At 38.8% G+C, this 26,694-nt stretch overlaps 1 protein-coding gene across 1 annotated transcript in view; it reads right to left on the bottom strand.

Annotated features, from left to right (window-relative positions):
* DSCAM (DS cell adhesion molecule) overlaps positions 1-26,694 on the bottom strand; it is a 558,550-nt gene that overhangs the window by 429,696 nt on the left and 102,160 nt on the right. The window lies entirely within an intron of this gene.

Below are 26,694 nucleotides of genomic sequence, written 5' to 3'. Positions count from 1 at the left end.
TAAGGGCCCCACCAATCCCAGTTGAGGCCACGCCCACTGCTCAGGACTCCAGCGTACCGGTAAGTCCTTTAAATTACTTTCACCCCTGCCATTAGAGGGAATGATTCTTCAAAAGCCATGCAGCATGTTGTTACTGCATCAGGGGCACTTGCCATCAGCCTTTTGAAAATTACTTACAGCGTCTTCTGCCAACACTAGCACTGTCTAATAAGATTTACTTCTACATTTTCATATTCCCTAATTTACCAGGAAGTTCTCCACTCAGTGGAATGGATCACAGAAACAGTGACTACTCAGATGATACTAAGGGTTTCTGTGGACTTTATACAGGTTTATTCCTGATTTTTCTTGTAGGATTATTATAAACAGAGGGCACTTGGGCTCATCCCACTGTGAGTTAAAGAAAACTTGAGGAGAGATTTTTTGACTATTTCTTTTACTCGTTCAGAAAAAGAACATGAGATACGCATGTTTTTTTAAAAAAAATAAAAGGAGTGGAGAAGAGGACAATCCTTTACTCATTTATGTCATGATTGCCAAATACAAGATAAGCTCTCAAAATGGCAATACATATCTGGTAACTTTTCTACTTAAACTCTGACTGTTGTTCCAGTGCCATGCTGGAAGATACTTTGTTCCATTCTCCTTCTGCCAGGGTATCTAATACCTGCAACCACCATCATTACTCTGGGTGTCACCTCTTAGTCTTTAGTTAAGCCACCAGTCCATGGATAGCCAGAATGAGGAACTTGACAAATGTTTGCTTGCTGAAACAGGACCTTATATATGTCCATACTAAAGGACTGAGGACCAGATGAGCTATGAGAGTAGCAGCACCTAAATGATGATAATCTAGTACAATAAAACATCCCTAGCAGATTTCAGATACATGAAACTGTATCAAATTAAACATCTTTGAAACTTCAGGGATAAAATAAAGTCCTGGTTCTATATTAATTTCTTTCAGGCAGTAGTGTCTACAGCTGGGGACTGGGAATCAGGATTCCTGTGGGGAGTAGAAGCCCATTTACCAACGGGTTTTTCCTCTGCACTCCCTTTCATCCATCTCCCTTTCATTCTCTACATTTAACAAAGGACCTACATTATACGCCTGTTTTTTCCCCTAAAATATTCATTCAGATGTTTCCCCTCAAGGGGATGGGACCACAGCAAACTACTAAAGAAAGCCTTGGAAACCATTAAAATCTGTCAACAATTGATCAAAATTAAATTAAAAATAAAATATATTTAAAACCATTAAGATATTAAAATCCATCAATTGTTAATTAAAAACATTAAAACAGTCTACTTTGGTGCAACAGCCACCACAATACAGGAGTTCTACATTTGGTCGCTTATCACATATTTTGATAGGTCACATCACACATTGGCAAGTATGAGGACTGAGCGACCTGAGACCTACTCTCAATTCTGGATCTGCAGAAGGCTCAAGGTACTGCACAGCCAGTTCATTAACTGCTGGAGTGCAGTTGCTATTTCTATTTGTTATTTGCACTGGCTGATCTTCCTTCTTGCTCCCTTTTTCCACAATACAATTATTTCTCTTGATAGGTGACATTGTTCACCTCCTTTAGGTTCTTCCCATCAATTTAGATATCTATTTTCTTCTATCATGTGGCCACCTTCTATGACCTTCAGTATATAAACAATGATACTGAGGGCAATTGAACAATGCTTTTCTTCAGAAAATGTAAAATATAATAAAGCTTCCTTGCCAGAGAATGCGGTGATACTGCATTAATATAAACAAGATAATTATGCACCATAGCAAAACATGGAAGTCTTATTTGTAGCCTTCTCTAGGAGCGTGTGAGTGCACAATCACTGCCCTCTTCCAGTCTGCTGTAAGTGCTGCATAGGCCGAAGGCTAACACATGAAGAAAGGTGATATTCATAGGAATCCCAGGTGTGTGGAGAAAAATATTAACTAGAAGTAGGGAAAAGGGAACAGGAAGGTGAAATTAACATTAGTTAATGGCTGATCTCATCTACTGTTTCTGATAGGCCTTAAACAGCTTGCCACATTCTAGTGACTTAACACAGTAACAGGCGTGCGCATGTGCTGCTTGCTGCAGTTGAAAGCCTGTGATCCAGTCGGACTGAGAGTTGCAGTTGTGGTAGTGGCCGTGAGTAGAAGAGACAGAATGCAGGGAGGATGAGAGAGAAATGATTTTAGGATAATCCTTAGAGGGAAGCTTCAGAGGCTGGATTTCAGACTTTTACAATTGTGATTTTTGGATTGGTGCCTAGTTGTGAGTCAGTTTATGATTGACAGAGCTCTGAAATGGGAATGTCTACAATGATATGACAACCTGCCACCACCAGCAAAGTAAGAAGGTGCTGCTGAGTTAATAAGCATGGGAGCCTTTAAAGAAACAAACACAACAAACAAAAACGGGTAGGGAAGAACTTAAGGTGATAAACAAAAAAATACACAGAACTCTGCCCTCTGTCTCAAAAACCAAACCAAGATGATGACCTTTTCTTCCACAATGGATTACTGATCCCTCCTTCATAGATTCCAAATCCAGAAGGGACCATTGTGATCATGTAGTCTGACCTGCTGTATGGCACAGGCCACAGATCTTCACCAAAATAATTCCTAGACCAGAGCTTTTAGAAAAAAAAATCCAATCTTGATCTAAAAATTGCCATCAATGGAGAATCCACTAAAACCCTTAGTAAGTTGTTCCAATGGTTAATTACTCTGACTGTTAAAAAATTAACACCTTTTTTCCAGTCTAAATTTGTCTAACTTCAACTTCCAGCCACTGGATTGTGTTGTATCTTTCTCTGCTAGATGGAAGAGCCCATTATTAAATATTTGCTCCCCATGTAGATACTTCTAGCCTGAGATCAAGTCACTCCTTAACCTTCTGTTTATTAAGCTAAATAGATCGAGCTCTTTGAATCTATAACTATGAGGCATATTTTCTAATCCTTTAATCATTCTCATGGCTCTTCTCTGAACCCTCTCCAATTTATCAACATCCTTCTTGAATTTTGGACACCAGAACTGGACAGAGCATTCCAGCGGTGGTCACACCAGTGCCAAATACAGAAGTAAAATAACCTCTTTACTTCTACTTGAGATTCCTGTTTATACATCCAAGGATTGCATTAGCTCTTTTGAACACAGTGTGACACTGGGAGCTCGTGTTCAGCTGATTATCCCCCTCAACTCCAAAACTTTTTCAGAGTCACTGTTTCCCAGGATAGAGTCCCCCATCCAGTAAGTGTAACCTACAATCTTTGTTCCCAGGAGTATATACTTACATTTAGCTGTAGTAAAACACATATTGTTTGCTTGCACCCAGTTTACCAAGTGATCCAGATCGCTCTGCATCAGTGACCTGTCCTCTATTATTTACCCCTACCTCAATCTTTGTGACAACTGCAAACTTTATCAGTGAAGGTTTTGGTTCTTTTTCCAGGTCATTAATAAAAATTTTAAATAGGGTAGGGCCAAGAACTGCAGCACACCCATTCAATGATGATTCCCTGTTTACAATTACATGTTGAGACTTATCAGTTAGCCAGCATTTAATCTATTTAATGTATGATATGTTAATTTTTAATTAAAAAACTAGAATATAAATATCATGTGGCACCAAGTCAAATGCCTTACAGATGTCTAAATATATTACAGCAACACTATTACCTTTATCAACCAAAGTTGTAATCTCATCAAAAAAAGATATCAAGTTAGTTTGAGAGGATCTATTTTCCATAAAACCATGTTTATTATTTTATTAATTATATTGCCCTCCTTTAAATTCTTTATTGATAGAGTTACCCTTTTAAAATATTGGTACAATGAATAGCTGTCTCTGAGCCCTCTGGAACTTCCAATATTCCAAGATGTACTGAAAATCATCATTAATGGTTCCATGAGCTGATCAGCCAGATCTTTTAAAAACTCTTGGATCAAATTATCTGGACCTGTTGATTTAAAAATGTCTGACTTTAGTAGCTGCTGTTTAACATCCTCCTGAGTTACTAGTGGAATAGAAAGAGTGTCATCATCATCATATGATATGACCACATTGTTTGTTTTTTTCCCAAGGGAACAGAAATATTTATTGGACACTACTGCCTTTTCTGCATTATTATTGATAATTCTACCATTTTCATCTAGTAATGGATTGATACCATTGTTAGGATGCTTTTTGTTCTGAATATATTTAAAGAATTTATACAAAGAAAATATTTCTTCATACTGAACTACTCTTTGAACCCTAAACATCACTGTGTCCCTATGACCTAGGACAGCAGCTTTTTTGTAGTGGCATGGAGTGTGTGGACCATAGACAACTATGTTAAATATGTAAAATTATTACTAATATCCATCTTTAATTTTGACATATCCAATATGCTAGGGTACACCCTGCTTATAGTTACTGCTAAGGAGTTAAGTTCTCAGATTGATTTGTTGTTTTTCCTAAGAGAAAACTCAAGATCTGAAATAGTGTAATTTGTAATGTAAGATACAGGTGCCATTATGAGTCATTACCTCAGGAAACAGGTGCCTAGTAGTGGGAACTTGTGGTTCAATGGGATAACGACGCTGCATTATCTCAGTAATGGTGCTGCAGAACATGTGTCACCACAGCATCCTGTTTGATGTGAAAGACAGTTTTCAAAATATCGCAGCTGGACAAGTCTTTCCCCTCTTTGGTCTACATATTTACTGAAAGTGTTGCAGAAGTCTGAGCTAAAGAAGCATCTACATCATCTAAAGAAGCAACTATTGTACACTGACCCTTATACACTTTATTTGCCATGCTACTCCATCACTTTATTTTTTCAAAATAATGAGCAACTGTATAAAATGTATGCATGAGCGTGCTGCATAGTTTGGGTTCGGCTGATATATTGGAAAAACATGAATATATAGCAATTCTCTAATCATAATCCAGGTTAGAGCCTGATTAGATAAGTGTAAAATATCAAAACAGGTCACAAAATAATTTCATTGAGTTAAACAGAGTTATGCTGTGACTACTCACTGTATTTCACATAGACAGTCACTTGTCATCATTGCAACTTTCCTGGACGTTTTCAGGACATTAGACTGAGGACAAATAATTCTGAGTCAGTCTCACAACAGAAATACTCAAAATCTGGTGGATTACACAATCTCTGTCTCATAGCGTCAGATTATCCAGAAGACTTCTGAAGTAGTGTTTTTATATATACAACAGTGCATGTTTTTATTTTTTATTTTTTTATATTTTTAGTTTTACAAAATACTGATATTTCTCAGTTATCTTGTGGTTTGGTCCATCCAAATCATTCTTGGTGGCTCTATCCTGATATTCCTTGCTCCTGCTCTCATGTTCATTTAAGATTTCGCCATACCCCGTGTTGCGGGGGCTAGTTCGGTAAGGTGAGTCAGGGACCAGCCCACCTGTGACAGGCTCTGCTAATGAGAATGAGCCAACCCAGATTCACCTGTGAGTAGTTAATTACCTAGGTAGCTGGGTGGCAGCTAATTAATTGGGAACACCTGAGCCTTATAAAGGGTTATGAGGGCTCAGACTGGAAGCCCCAAAACACAATAAAGAAGCTCCTGAGGAATGGGACTGCTCAGGAAGCTGGCTAGAGAGCTCATCAGAAAACAGGACCTAGGAAAGATGCTCCTGAAGTGGATTCAAAAAGGGCTATATGTGGTAAAGGGCTGGTCCCAATGAAAGGACCTTACCACACAGCAGCATGAGGTCTAGGTCATTGGGAAACTACATACTACTCCAAAGGAGAGCTGCAGAGATTTGCCCTCTGCTGGGGCCCTGAGTCCAAGGAATGAACCTGTCCTCAGGTGATGGCAGAAGGCCTGACTCCAAAGATGGTCCTGGGTCAAGAGGGCCTTACTGGCGAAAGGAGAAAGATGATCTCAGGTGGGGAAGACAGACCAATATTAACTGTTCCCCTCTTCCTCAGTTAGGACACTGGGGGTGAAGACTTGCTTGCATGTCTGTTTGGCCTTTGATTAAATAAATTAGACTCCTGAAGGGGCATCGTTCACTATGTACAAGTCTTGTTAAACTTCCTGATAACCCATAAGGGGGAACTGAGTCAGGGACATACCTGCCATTCCACACTGGGCCACCAGCGAGCATGTGGGCCCCCCTAGGGCTAACACAAGGGGAGGCTCTGAGGGTGAATGCCCACACTATAACACCCACCAATGACCACAGCTAGCATCTCTGCAGCACGTTTTACAATAAGCACCCTCCTGCCACCCATCTTTGACTGATTAATTTGGCTTTTTATCCCAGTTCAGCTTTTCTTATTTATACTGTTTAGGGATAAACATTGTTACATTGCCACTTGAGACAAAGTTATCTTTTGGAGCAGTATATGGACAATGTTATTTTCTGATCTATTCTATAGTTCCATGGAATAAGTTTACTGTTACTTCCTTTTTGATGTAATATACCAATGTATCCAATTTTTAACATAACAGTCCTCCATACACAATCTTTCTTTCTTCCCCCACCACAATTTCCATTCACATAATACGTTGTACTACAAAGCAACCTATTGAACCTGGATAAGAGCATAACCTTTTAACATACAGTTGAGCTTCACCTATTAGAAGCGGTATGGTTTACTTTCTTAGCAGCATCAATTTGCATACTGATAGCTCTCTTCCTCTTTTAATCACTACATATAAAGCTACCATATTTCTGTAATAATTCCAGTGTACATCATGTATTATTTCTTTTGATGTATTCAATCACTTGCAGCAGCTAATGAATTTTTCCCCCATACTCTTTTGTGCCAACATGAATGTTTGCAGGAAACGTGATTCCTTTATTTTTTCTAAAAATCAAAGAATACATATAGAGAGTCATTAATGGTTTCAAAAGAATTATATTGTTTTATGTTGAAAAAAACGACGTCTCATTCCCCTGGATTCTTGGGTTCTCTGCCACTTAAACGTGAAATAACTACAAAGTCAACAAATCCTCATTATTATTAATTACTCAGCACAGGGAACTGCATGCTGATGGTTTATAGTTTCACACGGAAGAAACAGATTATTCAGACAGAGTCAAGTGAAAGGAGTTTAGGGTCTGTTGGCTGATTGTGTCAGAATTTACCGCAGAAAGAATGTAAGAGATATAAGTTAATGAAAAAGAATAAATAAGGTATTCACAAGGTTAGGGGACCCATACAATCTCCCTCATAGAATCATAGAATATCAGGGTTGGAAGGGACCCCTGAAGGTCATCTAGTCCAACCCCCTGCTCGAAGCAGGACCAATTCCCAGTTAAATCATCCCAGCCAGGGCTTTGTCAAGCCTGACCTTAAAAACCTCTAAGGAAGGAGATTCTACCACCTCCCTAGGTAACGCATTCCAGTTCCCTCAAAGGTATCAATAAGACTACACTTTCTGCAAGCAAAAAAGAGTGGTAGTAGAAAACATAACTATTTTTATAAATGCTTAATGTTAGCATGCCATGTCTCACTGCACACCCAGGGCCAAATAAACCATTAACATTATTTCTTATTGGCAAGAACACACAGAATTTATATGCAGAAGACTACGTATGTGCCTTTTTTTACAGAATGCACATTTATATCCCTATGTTATTAAATAGGTTAATTTAAAAATATTTTCTCTCCTCTCACAGCTTTTTGTTTTAATATATATTGCTAGTTTGAGGCTACTGTTTATATAAAATTTCTATGGCATTATCAAAACCAGTAGTTTAAAGTATGTTCAGTCCTTCAATTTTCCCCATCGCTACTCATCTCTCTATCTGTATTGGACATGCTGACCGACATAAGTGTGTGAAACTATGCATTACTGTCAATCTGCACATTAATGTAATGGATATTTTAAAAATATCAGAGCTAGGTATTTTCCCATTTTGCAGCCCAGTGAAATTGCACTTATGCTGAATTCTGTATTTTTACAAACCCGTGGAAATTCACAACTTTCCTAGTAAATGAAAAAAGCTGAATGCATGTATGAGATGGTGGGAAGAAGAGTAGGTTGTTATGGAATTCTCAAGTCTTTTGTTTTCACTAAATAATCAATGTGATAACAGAAAATACCCCACCCTCTTTCTTTTTCAAATTAACCCCCTCCCCCATTCACTACCAGAGAATGAGAATTTTGTTTACCCAGATCTGTTCTACACATGGACTGAGAGTATCAAAGATGTGATACTCTTTCCAGTTTTGTCTCCCTATTGGTTCTATCATTAAGGCTGAACCTGCAAATATAAAATACTCAATGTCAGCATCTCTTGGTGGTTCGTCAGACTTGTTGCCACTGACTCACTAATTGATTGCGGTTTCTCCCGTTTCTGGGTCAGTAGGTTTCTTATATGTAGCTATTTTACAGGTAAGCATTAACTATAGCAGAACCCTTGTCTCTTAGTGCAGTGCTACTGTAGCTTGGTGAATAAGAACAGGAAAGAATTTAACACAGCATTCTCAAACATATTCCTTTTCATCTCCTATAATTTCCATTTTGAATGACAAAATATTCCCACTTCAAACTTGAAGTTCTGCATTCCCTAACAAGTTTTTAAATTTCCTCATTAGAGTAACTGTGATGTTGACCCTGAGCTCTGTCTTCCACTTGCAGTAAATGTCTCTTTTCATGTTGAAAGGCAGAAGAGCACTAGTTGTGCAACATACCCATCCATGAAGAGAAGATGTAAAATCAGTCTCAGAGAGCCTAATCCATAAACTGGTATTCTCATTAATAGAGATATTTTCCCAAACAGAGTATTAACCCATTATGGATAACGCATTTGTCTCAAATTCTCAAGTTGTTTTTCATTAGGTGTTTTGAACAAGACAATTTGGCTTTTTATAAATATCAGAATTGCCAAAACTATGATTATGGAGGGATTGTGTACTCTCTAAAACAATACTTTGATAGGAGTGATTTGTTATGTTACTTTACTGATCAATTATAAACCTCTATTTACTTTTCATTGGTTGCTTGGCTTTACTATTTACATAATAAATTCTGCTTTCTTCTTGTTGAGTGCTGATCTTTACAATAATGATTCCAAATAGAGGAACACAAATATGAAGTTTATTTCCAAGGTAGTTGTTTATAAAAGAGATATTAACATCACTGTGAAACCAAAAATCATGGTAAATTGACTGTAGGCAATTCTATATGTCAGAAGGCTGTCCTTCTGACCTTCTTTGGCATACAGACATACTTTGTTAAGACTCGTCATCATTTCTCCAGTTATTTTATCTGACAAGGAATCATCCCATATGGAAATAAGGGAAGTAAGAATGATGCTGTACAAATACAGATATGCTATTTAGCTATCTATGCTCTTGAAGTGGCATAGCAGTCTGTATTAGAATGCCAGTATAAAATGCACAAAACCTTGGCTTTCATGTTATCTGACTGATATACTTAGAAAAACTGCAAACATGCAGCACTTTGGACTAGTAAAAAATCAAGTTCCCTTGAAGCCAGCAAAAACAGATGAATATAATGTTCTAATGCAAGATGAGGATGCCTGCTCTGCACATTATTTTATTCAAGTGAAGAAGGAAGGATTTTTGGCTTCCTGAATTTAAGTTGCATTTATGAAAGGGAGATATACATTTCTGTAGCAGTGAACTATTACTACTTCACTAGGAACGCTAGCTACCAGGACAGTGTACCCTGCCCTACAACAGCAGAAGGGATATGTCAAGAATTGCTATATAAAGGGCAGAACTGGACAGGAATCATGGAATCAATCCAGACAGTATTAACCTGCCATGGTCCCACATGTTGAAGATACAATAAAAGTTACAGTGGTCCCAGAATCCGGGGCACAAAATAAATCAATCAATAAAACACATAGGGTAAGAAATGTATACCTTAAGGCCTTTAAACAGCTGTAACTTTGGAAACCCACCATTGCTGGTAGAATCAGAAGGCAGGGCATGAGCTGTTAGAGATGATGACGCAAACTGCAGATCCTCTTCCAATAAAACTGTGTTCAGCCTGTCCCATCGTGTATGTGGATTTGCTTTCCATCTTCCATAAGCTCAGTTTCATGATTCAGGTAATAAATTACAATAATAAGTGAAACAACCGGGCTGCTGGGGAGACAAATGTTAAATGGGGTTTCATATGGAGGTACATAAGCACTTATTGATTTATTTGCAGTTCAAACACTGAATGATATTATGGAAGCGTATTGCGTGTAAACAGCTGATCTTACAGGAGTATGGGCCACTTGCATAAGTCCTAGGTGGGGACAGCAACAATAGCATGAGTGTGAGAGGGGGAGGTAGGTTAAGCCTGATCCCAAACCCACTGAAGTTATTGAGAATCTTTCCCTTGACTTCAATAGGTCGAGCAGATTAAAAAGGGTCCAGAAGAAATTATAGAGATTATCTCCCTCATTTTACGACATATTCTGATATAGACTCAGAGTTTAGAGTCAAAAAGGTCCTTTAAGATCATCTGCTCTGACCTCAGGTATACCACAGGCCACAGAATTTCACCCAGTAATTCCTCCACTGAGCTCAATCACCAGAGGTTGAAATAAAGCACCCAATCTTGATTTAAAGATTTCAAGTGACAGAGAGTTTACCATAACCTGGATGGCAATCTGCACCAATGATTAACTGACATGCTGCTAACATTCAAACCAGAAATAAAACCGATACACTTCTGACAAGCTTCCAGCCACTGGTCACGCTACGCTTTCGCTAGATTAAAGAGATCTGAAGCATAAAATATCTTCTCCCTGTGTAGGTGCTTCTAGGTAGTGATCAAATTAAGCACTCCCTTCATTAGGCTAAAGTGGTAGAGTTCCTTAAGTCTCTCACTCAGATCATTCTTGTATTTCTTCTCTGAACCCTTTCCAATTTTGCAACAACCTTTTTACTCTGGACTGTACAACAGGACACAGGATACCGGTAGTGGTCTCACCAGAGGGAATAGACAGAGATCATATCAGATCCCTAGTCCTGCTTAATATGTTCATCCAAGGATAAAATTGACCCTTTTTGCAGCAACTTTGCAATGGGAACTCATGTTTAGCCTAGAGTTTGTTGGGCCAGAATTTACAAAGAAGAGCCTTGACAGAGCTGAAAAGTCTTACACAGGCACTCTGTACTGATTTATACAGAGTGTTAGTTACAGGGAATTCTCCAATTATACAGTTACTGCACTTTTGGTGTCATTCAGTTCCACTGCCCACCTGCAGTATCCCTATTTTTATTATTTGCCACAGGTACCTTTTAGACTCAAACTTTCTAAATACTGGTGATTCCATTTCTCACATCTGCACTTGATTGTCTCTCATTCTGACCCATGGTCTATCAGTATTCAAAGGTCCAAAAAGACAACTTTTGTTCACTCTTCTCTGTCTGCAATTAATGTGTACATCTGAACCCCAAATCCTCCTTGATTTTCATTTCTGTGTATGCACACGGCATCTCTGATTCTTGGTAGTACGATAACATTCCTTAATTATTCTAATCTAATTAGGTGCAAGGCCTTTCACTGTTTTCACTTGGCAAAGCAAAAACTACAATGACTACAGTTTCACCAAAAGAACCCTACTCTGCCTCATCCCATCTCTACCAAGGGGAAATACATGGAGATTTCTTTATTGTTCAAATGGTGAAGAACACAAGATGATATAGCAGAAGAAATTTAGCATACTTGAAAATTTTTGTAAAGCATTATGTTTAGTTGTGCTTTATGTGCATAGATTACAGTGGGCCATTGTACAGAATATGTCCATTACAATAATAAACACATTGGTTTCAATATAGACATATATGTGAAAAGTGTTGGTTTCCAAGGCTAAGGAACTCCTTCTCTTTAGAACAAGAGTTCAAAATCTTCTTCATATAGTGTGGCTATCAGCTTAAGAGAAAGATTGTATTATTGACTGTCACCTCCCATTTAAAGTCACATAAAGCACCTCCCTTAACATTCATAACATCCTTGTGTCAAGTAAAGTGATAATTTATGTGGGAAAGTAATATTAGGAAAAACTTTAATGCATTTTTTGCTGGGTTTAAAGTGATGTAGCGGCTGGAAGCAGAACTAGTACCACATGACCTCAGCTTTCCATAGACCACCAGCAAGTGTTCAGTGGACCCAGCAGTCCATGAATCACAGTCTAGGAACTAATACTCTAGAAATGAGGTTGACAGCAGAGCTTCTAGGCTGCACATTAAAATGGAAAACACTGCTTTAGTAGAGGGTGGAACAGCCACTCAGAAGACTGACTGGTTGACCTTGACGTACTTCTATCAAGGTACTGGACACATTTTAAAAACAAAAAAAACCCCACATTAATAACTTCTTTGCAAGCACTACTGGCTTACTGTAAAGGTGGTGTGGAAAGTATAGTTCTTCTAACCCAATATTGTTTTTGTACAGTAGTCGTATTGGTGCCCAGCCACCACGATGATGGGCATGTTTGATTATATGAGTGAGATAGACAGATGGATGGGTGTTTATATTCCCTGAATACAAAGTACTTTCCAAATATTGTCAATGCTAAAATAGAATATACTGAATGTATTAATTTAAATGTGGTTACAATATTCAGGAATAAAAGGTATTAATCAAAAGACTCATCTAGCAATAAATCTCTCTGATGAGGAGTAAATTACTATGTGTATTTATAATGAGTCCATTGTCTTAATAGTTTCAAAATACATGCTTTATTTTCAGACGTGTAATTACCTTCATATTTCTCTCATTTACCACCAAATACAGTAACCATCTCAAACAACTACAATCTGTTTGCAAACAAACCCCAGAACCTTTTTGTCTCCTTCACAGGGCTCTTATTAAACCAAACATAGCAGCAGGTCTCTTCAGTAGAATCAAAGCAGAATATACAGACTCTGCATTCTCACAAACATGATTATTATAGTTAACCATTTTGTTCTATGGAAGCTGATGAATTCTGATCCTATTCAGAAAAAGAGAGGAGGGAAGGTCTTTCGGACGTAAGTTGTCCCCCACACACCCATAATATAACAGATGCTGACTCCACCCTCTCGGCACTTAATCCTACAAAAAGGGACAGATCTGGGCTTCGATCACATTGCCCACATCTTGAAGATGCTAATTCCCAGATAAACATATATCGAAGATAGTCAGCTATGATGACATCATAGAATTTAACTGCACTGTGTCCTTTCCCCGTTGTCATGGCAAAGGGGAAAATCTCTCAAGGCATACTGGCAGCAAGCCATTCACCAACCTATCAGAGAGCCTAAAATTCTTTGTAAACCCTTAAAAATATTAGTACATAGATTGAGGCCATATTGCTTTCAGTCAAGTAATGGACCTGATTCTTAGTAATAGGATTCTTCAGTACTGAAAACAAAGCAACCTCCATCAGAAAACAGTTGTCTTCCTTGTGCTTGTAGGTACTCATACCCAGTTGGGTGATCAACAGTCCAGAAAAGCTAGGTCAGAAGTATAGCTACCTCACCACTTTTGGCTATCTTAATCATCTTAAAACATCCCCCCACCTTCAGTAGATGTGCAAGATCATACATATTCTGTCAGGTGGAATTGAGAGCAGCAGGAGCAAGATTTATTGTTATAAGCTTCTGTCTCCTTAGCAACTGTTCACAGCCATCTTAGATACTTATGGCTCTCCCATCCCCATACTATCTGAGCACCACACCAGGTGTTAATGTATTTATCCTCATAACACCTCTGAATTAGGGAAGTGCTACTATCTTCATTGTATAGCTGGGAAACTGAGGCAAAAAGAGGGTAATTAACTTGCCTAAGGTCACACGGCAAGTCCATAGTGTGAAACAATGGAATTGCCTGCAAACTATTACATGGCTTAATCAAATTTTTGTTGAATGGCTCAACTAGGGGTGCAGAAATCACTTTTGTCCATAGTGGAGTCATTACAAACACTTTGAATTTCATAAAGAATCCGCAGTGACTAGGTTTTAATGGTTTTTATTTAATACTTTTATTCTATTTTATCTCATCTCTCAATACTCTTTATATGCTAAAAATATATGGAAATCTATGCTAAAAACACCATCAAAAATTCTTTCTCCTTAATTTACCTTCCATTTTTGTTTCATACCTGGCTGTTTTGACATTACTTAACACCAAAATGCTCTGGTGTTTAAATTATACTTTGATACCTTGACATGGATTTTAAGTGTCCACAGGAGAACAGCATCCAACTCTATGCATCTGCACTGCTTGGACAAGACCCGTACACACAATCACTTGAATGGTATGCTAACTACATAGCCAAGTCACGGATATGCCCATGTGAGGACAATGAAATAATAATAGATTTTGTTTCTAACACCCAACATCATCTTGATGTGAAATCCAAATTGGCAACTCTGCTTTAGTGGGAGGAGAGGAAGAGACAAGCTGTACTGTGAGTATTGTTATCTTGGGAACAAATGCCAATTTACAATGCAGTACTTTATACAGATCTGTGCACATCCTCAGGGTTTCACTTTGCAGGGATTCATCTAAACTTTCCTTTCGGTTCATGAAGTTTATGACCCAATAATTTTCATTCCTTTTTTGTTTGCTGTTAAAAACAAATATCTGAAACTCAGATCAATACTGGATTGAGACCACTAACAACCTCCTGGTTTCGCACAAAAACATAGTGAAATTGTGAATTTTAACACAAAATCATAATCTGGGTCATGTGTTCTCAAAACTGAGGCAAAGTATGTCCTTCAACCAATAGTCTCAGTATTTGTACGGTAACCCAAAGTTTTACAGTTTCAAGTGGTTTGAGTTTAATTGTGGGTATTTTGCATAGCTAATAATGTGTGTATGATACATGTACATTTAAGTTTATTTAAATACCAAATTACTTTAAACATCTAAATAAATAAATAAATAAATAATGCCTCAATTTATTATTCACATAAAGCAGAACAAAAAAATATACCTGGGGTTAAACCCAGAACAAGGTGAGTAACATTTTCTCATCCAGGCTTCCTGTCTCCCTGTTTACTAAGTGTCGCTGCCATTTGCAGGGTTCAATATCTTGGGAATATGGCCCTGAGAGTCCCATTCTTTTGCTTCAACTGACACAGTTCTCTTCGTGGCAGATGGTTTTAAAATATTTTAAAGGAGGTGCTCAGTGTATCGTTAAGAATCCTTCTATCAAGCACTGAGCAACAGATCTCTGTCGAAAGGGCTCACTGTGTTTCGTGTGCAGTCTCCTGAGTAGTGTGAATTTATTAACCACTTTGAAGTGGTAAAAACGTGATGTGTATATGTACAGAAGATCCAAACAGCATAAAAACCAGCCAGGAAATCAATCAAGCAGCTTTTTAACAAAGGTATTTTGAACCGATCAAAAGAATAGCCTAACAGTTACATGCAGCTGATCTAACACTCATTACATTGTCATTTCAAGGAAATGTCTTTTGCAATTGAAAGGTGAAGGCTATCCATAATGAGCTCCTTCTGAGTCAGCAACATGACACTTTTTTATAATGCTGAGACAAAATAAATATGTGGCAAACACCAAGGAGGAATTATTCTCTGCAAACAAATGGTTTTCTGTATGGAAGGGCTCTTGCTTTGAAATGGAATTATGCTTAAAAGCCATGAAATATAGAAAGAAGGAAGGCTTTAATGTGGGACCTTTTCATTAAAAGAGTGAAAATGTAATGTAGAGGTGCTTGCCGTGAGGGATGGGTAAAAGGGGTGGGAAATTATACTCTGCCTAACGTTAGCAGATTCAAATATACGCTGAGAGTGCAACTCTGTTTGATTTGGTACTAGAGAAGCTGTCTTTGATGTTTGCCATGGATCTCACAGTTGGAGAAATGGTCTAACAAAACTGTATTAAAACAAAATGTATTTTTCAAATGGATGGGACATAAGGAAGAGTCTCAGAGACAGCAAATGGCATGGGCTGCACCTCAGCTGGAACACATCGGCATAGGGCCATTAAGTAATAGACCTATAGATATTTATACCAGCTGATGATTTGTCCCTAATTTTATGAGTGCATTTTATTACCTTCTAGTAGAATAACTGGCATGGAACAGGAATGGGCAAGTGGTTTTGTAACAGAAACTCACCTGCCTACCCCAGCAGTCAGTGCTTCAGATAACATACTAGCCAGTAGGACACTGTGTGTGTGCACATGTGTAGATGGAAAATAATACCGGTCAGAGGTTTGTTGCCAACGTGTTAACAAAGGGGCCTAACAAAATAAACAAGATGAACAGGGATGCATGTGTTTACAGCAAGTAAGGGTGTGGGAATTGGAAATTTCCCCCTTTAATAAAAGCACCCTGTCATAAACAGAACTAAGGCTGGAGGCAGTGCCATTTGGCAAGCAAACATTTATTAGGTGGTCTCTGCTGGACCTTTTAGGAGAGGGTAGAGTTATCTTCCAAGGAAAGTGTTAAAATTATATTTGTCATTTGGTGTGACTGCTTCAGATTTGCTCTTCAGAAATATTTTTATGAGCCTCAGGAATAGGTCATCTGACAGCAGGAATTATTTAGCAGTTTTCTAAACAAGGTCTCACTTCTCTCACATGGACTTCTGAAAGACTAAAAAGCAGAGTCGGACGAATGCCTCAGATATTTTCTGCTCCTCATCTGCATTTGCTTTCCATGAATATTCTAGTGAATGAGTTTATTGGTCGGAATGTTTGCAGAAAGGGCAAATTAACATAATATTCAAGAATGTTGCAGAAAGCAAATTCTGAACATGTAAACATGAGTATCCACCCCAGAAACCTCATTATAAAAGAGTTATTCTCATTCAATCAGAATAGAAAATATTAAGTGACATGTGTGTCCACTCAAACACTCACAAATGTTTATGATCCATATACAGACCAAGAATAGACAGTACAGGTATTTTGGTAATTAATCAGACAATTTGTGAACAGAGAGGGCCTACATGTAAATAATTTATTTGCTAAAAATTATTTATTCAGTTCCACATGGAATAACTAAATAACAGGGATTTTCTTGTTTTTTCTTGCAAAAGGAACCTAAGGAAAACCATCATTAGCATTCCTGTACATCCAAAATACAGAAAATTCCAAAGACTTTCTTGGAAAGAAGTATTGTACAAGTGAAAGATAATGGCTTTGGGCCCGTGCACTGCCCCATGGATAATTCTGAAACAGCAGGAAATTCTTTTTCCGTCAACTTGGCTGTGGAATTTCAACAAGTGGTTCCTGGGAACCTTCTAGAGACCCTTCCAGCATATCACCAATACTAGCCAATAGAAAGTAACTCGATCTCTATTCCAACTGTTAAAATTACTTCTATTCCTTTTCTAAGTCTGTGCTGTCTGTACCGTACTGAGTGGTCTGTCTCAAAGTAAGGATGAAGCCCAGAAGACAACACCGAAGGTGCAATCCATGAAGCAATTCAGGCACCTATACTCCAGAGTTTGTCATCTAAGTCCCTGTGCATAGCACGACTGTGATCCACAAAACTCCCGCTCAGCTTGTGCTTGGCGCCTGCATCCGATGAAGTGAGCTGTAGCTCACGAAAGCTCATGCTCAAATAAATTGGTTAGTCTCTAAGGTGCCACAAGTCCTCCTTTTCTTTTTGCATCTTCACTGTAAAAATTACCTAGGCACCACCTAAGTTTTAGCCCCTGGGCATGTGCACTGCTGCCTCCCTCTATGCACCCGGATGCCAAAGCCCCAGAGCAATTAATAAATCAGGGAAAGATAAGACGTATGCAGGGCCTGATCCGACACAAACCGAGGAAAGGCAGGTGTTTGTCCACGTAAGTCACAGGCAGGACCCGATCTGGTTGTCAGCCTCTGAGTCTGCCTAACAGACTGGGTCCCATTCTGACTGCAGGAGGAGGCAGGGTGGGGGTGGGGGTGCCGATGGTGGTGGCACTCCCTCAATCTCTCCTGCTAAAGCTCTTCTACTGCAGATAAATACTTCACTAGTCACACACACAACCCACCTTCTCCTCCGGCCATCTCTTGTGGAGTGAGACACGTGCTTCACTCCTTCCTGCAAGAAACAGCTGAGGCACCCAAGCTTCCCCACTCTAGGCAGCTGGCTCTTGTTCATGGATTGCAAACAGCAATAGGTGCCTCCCTGCAGCCTATCTCTGAGAGAGGGTTGGGACTTAGTATCAGTATCACTCATTAGGTAGTTCAGGCAGCTCCCTGCCTAGTGTTCTGGCTTTTGTGGATTGCATTTTTAGGCATTCCTTTCTCTCCCCCTTCATTGTGTAGGGAGCCTAGGTGCCTCACTCAGCTTTGTGGATCACAGTGTTGTTCCTGTGATTGTCTAGGCACCTACAAGTTAGGTGGTTTGACCGTCAGCACTGTAATAGCGAAGTCCCTTCATGGATCCTACTTAGTCTTTTGCGTTGGCTACCAGCTTTTATTAGGAGACTAATGATAAAGTAAGCTATTGATGTAAGGCAGGGACAGACTGAGGTCTAGGTTTTCCCTGATTTTCCCAAGTAAGTTGTTTTTCTGGATCAGCTTTTGCTTGACAAAATAATATTTTTCAGCACTTTTGACTCAAAGGGTTTCAATAGCAGGAAGGGTGCTCCACTTTGCAGAAATGAGAAAGTCTCTCCCCCACTCTCACTGCAGATAATGTGGTCAATGACCATTACTTTCCGATCATCCATGCATTACAGCATCACTGGGGACACTGAATGCCGCAAAATATATCCTGGTTTGCTTGTTGGTGCCTTTTTGATGTCACATTTGTGCATGGACTCCTCACCATGCATAGCTGTGATCTAACAACCAAAAAAACCAAAATATTCCCTTTGCCATTAAGTTACTAAGGAAAAAAGTCATTAAAGTATCTTACTTTGTCATTCTTTCTACCCTCTCTCATCTCTTTTCAAAGTGATATTTCAATTCATATTACGCACATGCACAGACTGAAATGTTCAAAGTCGAGCAAAGGATTTGGACACCTAATTTTCAATGGGAAATGGGCATTCAAGCCTTTTAGATGATTTTGGAAATCTCAGTCTTCACGTTTGAGCAGGTAAGGCAGTTTTTGGCTTAAGGATATTATCTTCTCTTCCCCTTCCTGATCCCCCTACCTCGTCCCTCACTCCCAGCTGCCTTTCCATCATCAACCTACTCTTTGGCTGCCTCTAAAGGATCCCAGAAGCAGGTGAGAGGGAGAACGATAGAGGCAGCACGAGATTGAAATGTTAAGAGAGGTGTGTGTGGAGCAGGACAAAGTGACAGTTTTATGCTATCACTGCCCCTAAAGCGCCAAGCTGCCCTTTCACCCTTTCAACAGAAGTCTGGGGAACTCCCGTTTCTTTTAACCAACTATGTATTGTAAAAAAACAAAACCAAACACGAACAGCTTGGGGATCATTCCTGTTTATAATTTAAAAATGGTTGTTTGGAGCACAGATTGCTGCTGAAAGTTCCTGGGGAACAGAAGGAAGGGAAAGATCCTTCTGCAACTTACTGTTCAGAGTGTAAAATGCAAGCATCCATTGCACAGCTCCCTTGTTTTCAAAGGAAATTTAATGTAAAATTAAAGAGCCATAGCCCCAGAGCAATAAGCCATGCCACATTGCGAATTAATACAGCTACTGGTGCTGTTCTCCAGCAAAGGAAGGCACTTATATTAACTATGTCCTTGGGGCTTTCTCGACAGACAAGAAGGGCTGGTCCTCGCCCTGAGGAGCTCACAGCACACTCAACCATACACGCAACCACTGGGGAGGTGTGGTATGTTCACCACCCAACTTTAATACCTTGTTATTGCCTCTTCGAGGTGACCGTGGAATTAAGGCATTCTCATTCCTGCATCCCTACCCCCAACCTCTTTTGTATGCAGTTACACATATGCACCTAAGACATGCACTTAATGGCTACTACTGTGTAACTTGTTATGACAGATAGAATGCTATCTGGTTTGCCTGCAGATCTTGTGTGAACTGCTATAGCAGAATTTTGCTCATTTTTACTCTAACTTTGAGTGTTCTCACTGGCTCCAAAGTATATGTAATTTTTCATGTTCACCTGTAGCACACTACCTTTATTGTGTTAGTAAATATCTGGGGTTTTATAGCCTGCCCTTCACCATAACATCTGAGCGCCTATCCATATGAATATTTAAGCTGTCACTTTAAATAACTTCTGTGTATGTGCAGTAGCTAATTTTCAAGTGTTAATCACTCAGCCATTTCTGGTCATTAAAAATAATGCTAGCAGATCTGTGTGGCTATTAAAAAGGAAATTGGAAAGTTTAGAGGACTATGATTGAAGAAATATTTTGTTAGTATAGAGTTGTAAGTGTTGGTGTTGTGACTAAAATTTAGTGTAATCAGTGAAAAATGCAATTACAAGTCCAAAAAAGTCCACTGTAAACTTGTGCTAGCTAGGTTAGGTTTTCCATATGGGCTTGTATTACTGTATTATTATTACTAGTATTTTACTCCACTAGAATGCATGTGCATGCTAAAATATTCAGTGTGTGGTAAGTACTTTTAGGATAATAAACTCATCATGTACCCACTAATATGTACAGTTTCAAGGGTAAGGCAAGCTAGTGATAGGTCAGTGTTTATCTCCAAAATATAGGATAAGGCTAGGGTGACCAGATAGGAGGTGTGAAAAATCTGGACCGGGGGGAGGGGGCGCGGCGGGAGAATAGGCACCTATATAAGACAAAGCCTCAAATATCTGGACTGTCCCTTTAAAATCGGGACATCTGGTCACCCTATATAAGGCAGAGAGAATTCTTCACAGAGAAGTAGTAGTAATAGATGTGAAAGAAAGAGAACATTACAAAGAATGCTGTTTCCAATTATTCCAGTCTGATTTTCCCCACCATGTCTGTGTCAGATTGACTTTTGCAAGATGGACTTATTGTAAGCACTGTAAATTAACAACTGCATGAGGAGTCCCACCTCTTCCCTTCCAGCCTAAACTTCCTGAGCACATCTGCCATTGACAAACACCACTGAATGAAAGCAAACACAATTGAAAGGTTCCAGTTATTACGGCTAAGAGTATTTGCTTTTCTCTCATTGATCACCTGCCCATTTACTTACAGCAGCTGGAATGCCAACTCCATGTGACTATCTAAAAAGGTTATCTTACACACAGATGAACAGGTGATATACTTCTTGACACAGTAAAAAATATTCCTTCTCCGCTTGTTGTAAAGAGATCAACGAAACACAACCATAATTGTTATATAAAATTTCTTCTGCAATGACAAAAAAAAGTTTCCTAGACAATATGGTTCCCTGTTTTGTCCCCCAGTGTCTTTTGGTAGCATCTTCCCATATTGTTTCTCTTTATTTCTACTTAAAATGATACTGGGCTATGTACAATAACTTGTGCATTTTGTGAAGCTTTTCAAGTTATTATTTTACATGTGGCTGGCATTGGCAATTGGGTCCAACACCTTACAGTTGACTCGTAGGGCTGCAAAAATCTTTAATATATAATTAATCAAGATTCTTCCACTTAGGGGTTGAATGGAGGGGGTCGGGGCAGCAATGGTACACTTTCAAACCCTGGCTATGAATCAAGATCCATCCGCAAACAAATTTCTGTCCATTTGACATGCCAAATTGAGATGTCTCTCAAAACAGATTATGTAGGTGCTCAAAATATGGTCATGTATGCTCTACTGGGTTCCACTGGGCTCCTTTGGTTTGACACATTGACAGAGGGGTTCCCATTGGCTCTGCATAGTTCTTCGGGATTTGCTCAGATGTCCTGTTGAGCTATGCTAGGCTCCTTGATTTATTCTTGATGGGGGCAGGGAAGTGGTTACACTCTCCAAAGCGCCACAGACTTCAGGCACCAAAATAAGCTGTCATTCTCACTAATTTGTGCAGATTTTTATAACAGGATCATCCATCTCCTTTCTTGCATGATTTTATCAGTAATGAAATAATTAAATAAGGTTGACATTTACATTATCCATGAGCATCTGAGCTAATGCTTCATTGAAATGGAACAGGAGTAGTTCACACCTCTCCAAGCTTTTGTTTCATTTTGCAAATTCAGGGAGATATCTACACTATAGAATTAGGTCAATACAAGGCAGTTTATATTGACCTAACTCTGTAAATGTCTACACTAAAATTTTGCTCCTGTCAACGTAACTCGCCAGCTACTCTGATTTAATAACTCCACGTCCACAAGAGGCATAGAGTCAATGTCTATGTAGTTAGGTTGATGAAGTGTCTGTCTACGCTGCATTGCTTACATCAATTATTACTGACTTTCAGAAGTCATCCACAATGCCCCACACTGACAGTGCAATTGATACAAACCATCCTGGTGAGGATATGCACCACTGACACAAGGAGCAAAGTGTAAACACCCACAAGAGACATAATAACTGCGGTGGCTGTATGCCGACGTAAGTTAGGTCAACCTAATTTTGTAGAGTTGACATGGCCTCCACTCATGCTTGGAAGGGTTTATTTTGAACAGTAAGTATTAGAGGTTTATATATATATATATATTTTTTTTAAGTTAGCTGAGACTTTTGAGTACAAAAAGGCAGTATAGAAAAGTAAAGGAACTCCCTGTCTCCACGTACTAAACCTAATTTGAAATCTTCATCTAATATAACTGAGAGAGATGTTTGGGGCTGGTGTTTTAAAAATACACTTTTTTCTTCTACTATTAAATTTAGCAGTTTATAATAAATCCTTATTGATTTCATAAACCTGTATATGAGCGAACAGGTCTTAAATCCTCCAGAGCATTAGAAGTGGTAATCACCTCCAGTTTCATGGAAGTTAAACAAAATAAATAAATAATTGGGAAGCATATTTCTCAGTAATAACAGAGGCCCAGAGATTTAAGAATCTGGATTATAACCTGAGACTGAAGACAGATAAAAATTCTGTAAAGTGAAACTTAGTTTGTTGGAAGAGAAGTGAGTGGAGAAGAAAATTTTACTAGTAATTACAGTAAGCAGCTTTACACTATATAGAAAATGGAAATCTAAACATTATAATGTATTTAAATTCCATAAGCCTTTTAATTAGTTTGAAAATACTGAAAGGTAGGGAAGTGTCCAAATTCCAGGAAAGCAAAATATCAAACACTGATACAGCCTTGGACTGAAATGGAATAACTTGGGGAAAAAATCCTGGGAAACTTTAGAAAGAACCCTACTAAAAAAAAATCCCAGTGCTCATGTATTAAAGGTTTATACCTTTTGGAGGCATTGTTACCAGAGTGCCAACAAATACAATAAATATAAAAACAACTGTACCAAAAGCATAACCCCATGGGGGGTTCATATATTATAGTAGCAAGCACTATCCAGCTGAAGATCTCTAAAGTGCTTCTAAAAAATTAAGAGCCAAGTTCTCAAAGCCATTTTATCCCCATCTCCCACTTGTGAACACAAAGCTTAGTTCCTGCAAACATCTGGTAGTACATTTCAAGCACTAACCTCCAAGCATATCAGTTACAGAATGTAACTGTGCAATCCCCACTACTCCTAAATGAGTTTTAGGCAGGTAAATTCTACCTCTTGTGCATTCACGTGTTAGTGCTTGAAAAATACATATGCAGCTGTGGACAGGCACAGAGCTGCATGTGTATAAATACAGGCCACTTTTTGAAAATTTGTCCCTCACTCACTAAGTCTTATAATATATCTGTGAGATAGACAATACTGCAGCTGAAGTTCCCACTGTTTTTAAGCAGTATTTATTCTGTAAAGCTCCCTTAAGAGCCCTCTCCTCTCTCAAATATTCAACAGCCTAAACAATTGATTTGCAATCAACCACAGGAAATAAGCAATCTTAAGTGTCAGATTTATTCTAATTGGTTCCAACCATCAGTCTGAGGTCTTGGGTATTACAGATTTGTTGGGATTGCGCTAAGAGAGGGAATTCATTGTCCTAGAAGCAGAATTGTGTCCAGCCACACATTTCATGCCAGGCAAGAAATCAGGGGCCAGTGTTTTTACAACATCCTTTGCCAACCTTTAAAAAAAAAAAAAGTGTATCGTGGCTGTTTTCAATAACTATTCCATCAGTTGAGACGAATATGAGTATAGGGGTTTATTTCTAAGAAAACAGTCCAAGTGTGAACGAAAAGAAAAGTTGTCAGTGCTCTCACAGCAGACATAATTGATGAGAACTGTGAGGTTGAGGATGACTATGACAACAGTGATGAGGATGATGACAACATCCTATGTTCATCATAGAATAACAGTTGCCATTCAAATGGAAACATTATTGCTATTCTCCTTCTAGTCAGCTGAAGTGGTGAATATGGCTAATTGCCCAAGGTGAACAAACCAGACACTGTTGTAACTCTGAGTGATTCACACCACTGATTGGGCTGGGATGACAGCTGCTAAGAATTATATGTGAACATCTCCAAGAACCGTTAACTTCTGGCATTCAGGCAGATCCATTATCTTCTCAGCTGAGCTGCAGTGACCTGTCTGAAATTGTCTAATTCAGATTTTGACAACGATGGGGTAAAACTAAAAAAGTCATCCAAACCAATGTCATGTTCCAAGCATTTCCTGAAAATAGGAAATAAACTGAGCACACAACTTCCTTCCTTATACCAGTTTACTTACTGAGATATGGCTGGTTAATGTTTAATGTTGACACTCAGTGCTGCATCTGGGGACTAAGTGAAGCAAATAAACTTTCAAAAGGACTAGTTATACTTATAAGATGTATTTTACTCTGCAGTATCAAAATGAGTAGATCTCTGCCAAAAAAAAAAAAAAACCAACAAAAATGTGTACGTTGTATATAAATAAAAGATATGTATGGTTTTAGATTCTATGTCAAGAAAGTATATCACAATGGCTTTGCATTTTTGTTTGTTAATTACCGGTACTTTGCTAGAGTCTCTGCTCTACTCCTTTTGCTATGTTGTTGGTCATTAGTCTCTTGTGCTCTACATAAGTAGCTGATGCAAACCTATCTAACACATTCTATGCTCAGAGTTATTCTGAATTTTACTATATTGCTTCTTTAGATTAATTTGCTCCCTAATTTTGTATCAGCCATTTAATCACCAAACTGCATATTCCATCCTCAGGTCATTATAAAGTGAACAGCGTTCATTCTAATACTAATCCTTGTGGCATTCCATTAGTCACCTGCCTCCATCCAAAACTGCTTCTATGCAAATTATCCTCTTTGATAACCTATTCTTTACTCTCAAGTATCCCACACATTGATCTCTAACTTTAAAAATTGGTCAGGTAAATTATTTCCATAGCTATTCATATAACATTATATTATTTCTAAACTAATAATTTTTAAAAGAAATTTAGATTTGCTAGGCATGACCTCCCTTTCGTGAACCCTCGCTTACTTTTTAAAATTAAATTGCCTCGTTAGGTGTTCTGTTATTCCGTCCCTAATTAATGCAGAGTGATTTCCCCTTTTCTGACATGAAGTTTATAAATACGGTATTTCTGAGATCTTCCTTAGACGTCTTCCCAGGTGTGTTGTAGAGGTTACTAACAGCCTGGAGAGAAGCAGTTGTAACTATCCTCTTGCATATAGCTAACTCTTCTCAGCTCCCTACACAGAATACAGAATTTAGACTTAAACTTTCACGCTGCAGACAAGCTATGGAGTAGACTTTATATTAATGTTTTTTAAAAGCTACAACTAACCTCAGGGTCCAATTAGTACAACACAGTAATCTTTTGTATTTACTAAACATGAGCAAAAATTCTTTCTTTAGCTGAAGCTCAAGATGAACAAATGCTGGCAAAGCAAGAGAAACAAAATGACTCTTAGTAATAGCATATGTACACAGCGCTTAGCAGAATAGGTCTCTGCTTGGGCCTTTAGGTACTATGAAACACAAATAATAAAGAAAATGGCCCCAATCTTACAAATAGATGCACCTGTGTGGACCTTTATGCTATTATAGACTAGCACTGACTTTACGATGGAGTGAAGCTCCGCTTCAACACATCCGATTGGGGCCAAAAAATGCAAAAACAGTAGTCCCCCCAGAGTTTAAGCTAGTTGATTGGATAAATGTAGAGTGACCTAGCAGCCCTAGAAAGATTTTCTTTGTCAATATTAGACAAATATCTTTAACTGTTTAAATTCTCTTTTTGTTAGTATGTGTCTAAATGACTCTGTCAAAAGAAGTATACTAATTTTTTGAATGCTGCATCTAACATGAGTTTTGGGCAGATCACAACTCCCCAAGAAACATGGGTTCAGGACAGTTCTGCCTGCACCTGGGAGCTGCACTAGTGTCAGATATCTCTGCTGTCCTGTCTCTGGTGACAGAGAGGTTGGTGCCAGTGATTCTTCCTCCAACTGGTGGAAAGGTGTCTTTCTCAGAGCACTATTGGAATGGGAAGCTAGGCTTTCTATTCTCCTTTCTCTAAGGCATCTACTCTGACGAAGGGCATCTCAACGCAGTCAGTGCCGGGGTGACTTAGGATTCCTGGGCTACGGGAAGAGGGGAATTGCCTTCAGATCCCTAAGGGAGGTGTCAGCTCTGGACTCCTGCATAGAGATAACATGCCCTGGAGACATCAGTGCTCAGCCTGCCACAGCAGATAGCTTCAGTGCCGTTTTAACGCCTAAACAGCGATCGGTGTTTCAGAAGACTTTGCACCAGAGCTTCTTTTGGACGTTGTTGGGCTGAAGCCAGAGCAGATGCCTTTGCTCACTTGGCAATACTGGGCCTCAGTGTTGCTGATAGCCATTGTGTG

This window comes from Eretmochelys imbricata, chromosome 1 (genome assembly GCF_965152235.1).
Source record: "Eretmochelys imbricata isolate rEreImb1 chromosome 1, rEreImb1.hap1, whole genome shotgun sequence".
NCBI lineage: Eukaryota > Metazoa > Chordata > Testudines > Cheloniidae > Eretmochelys > Eretmochelys imbricata.
This window is presented reverse-complemented; position numbering and strand designations above follow the sequence as displayed.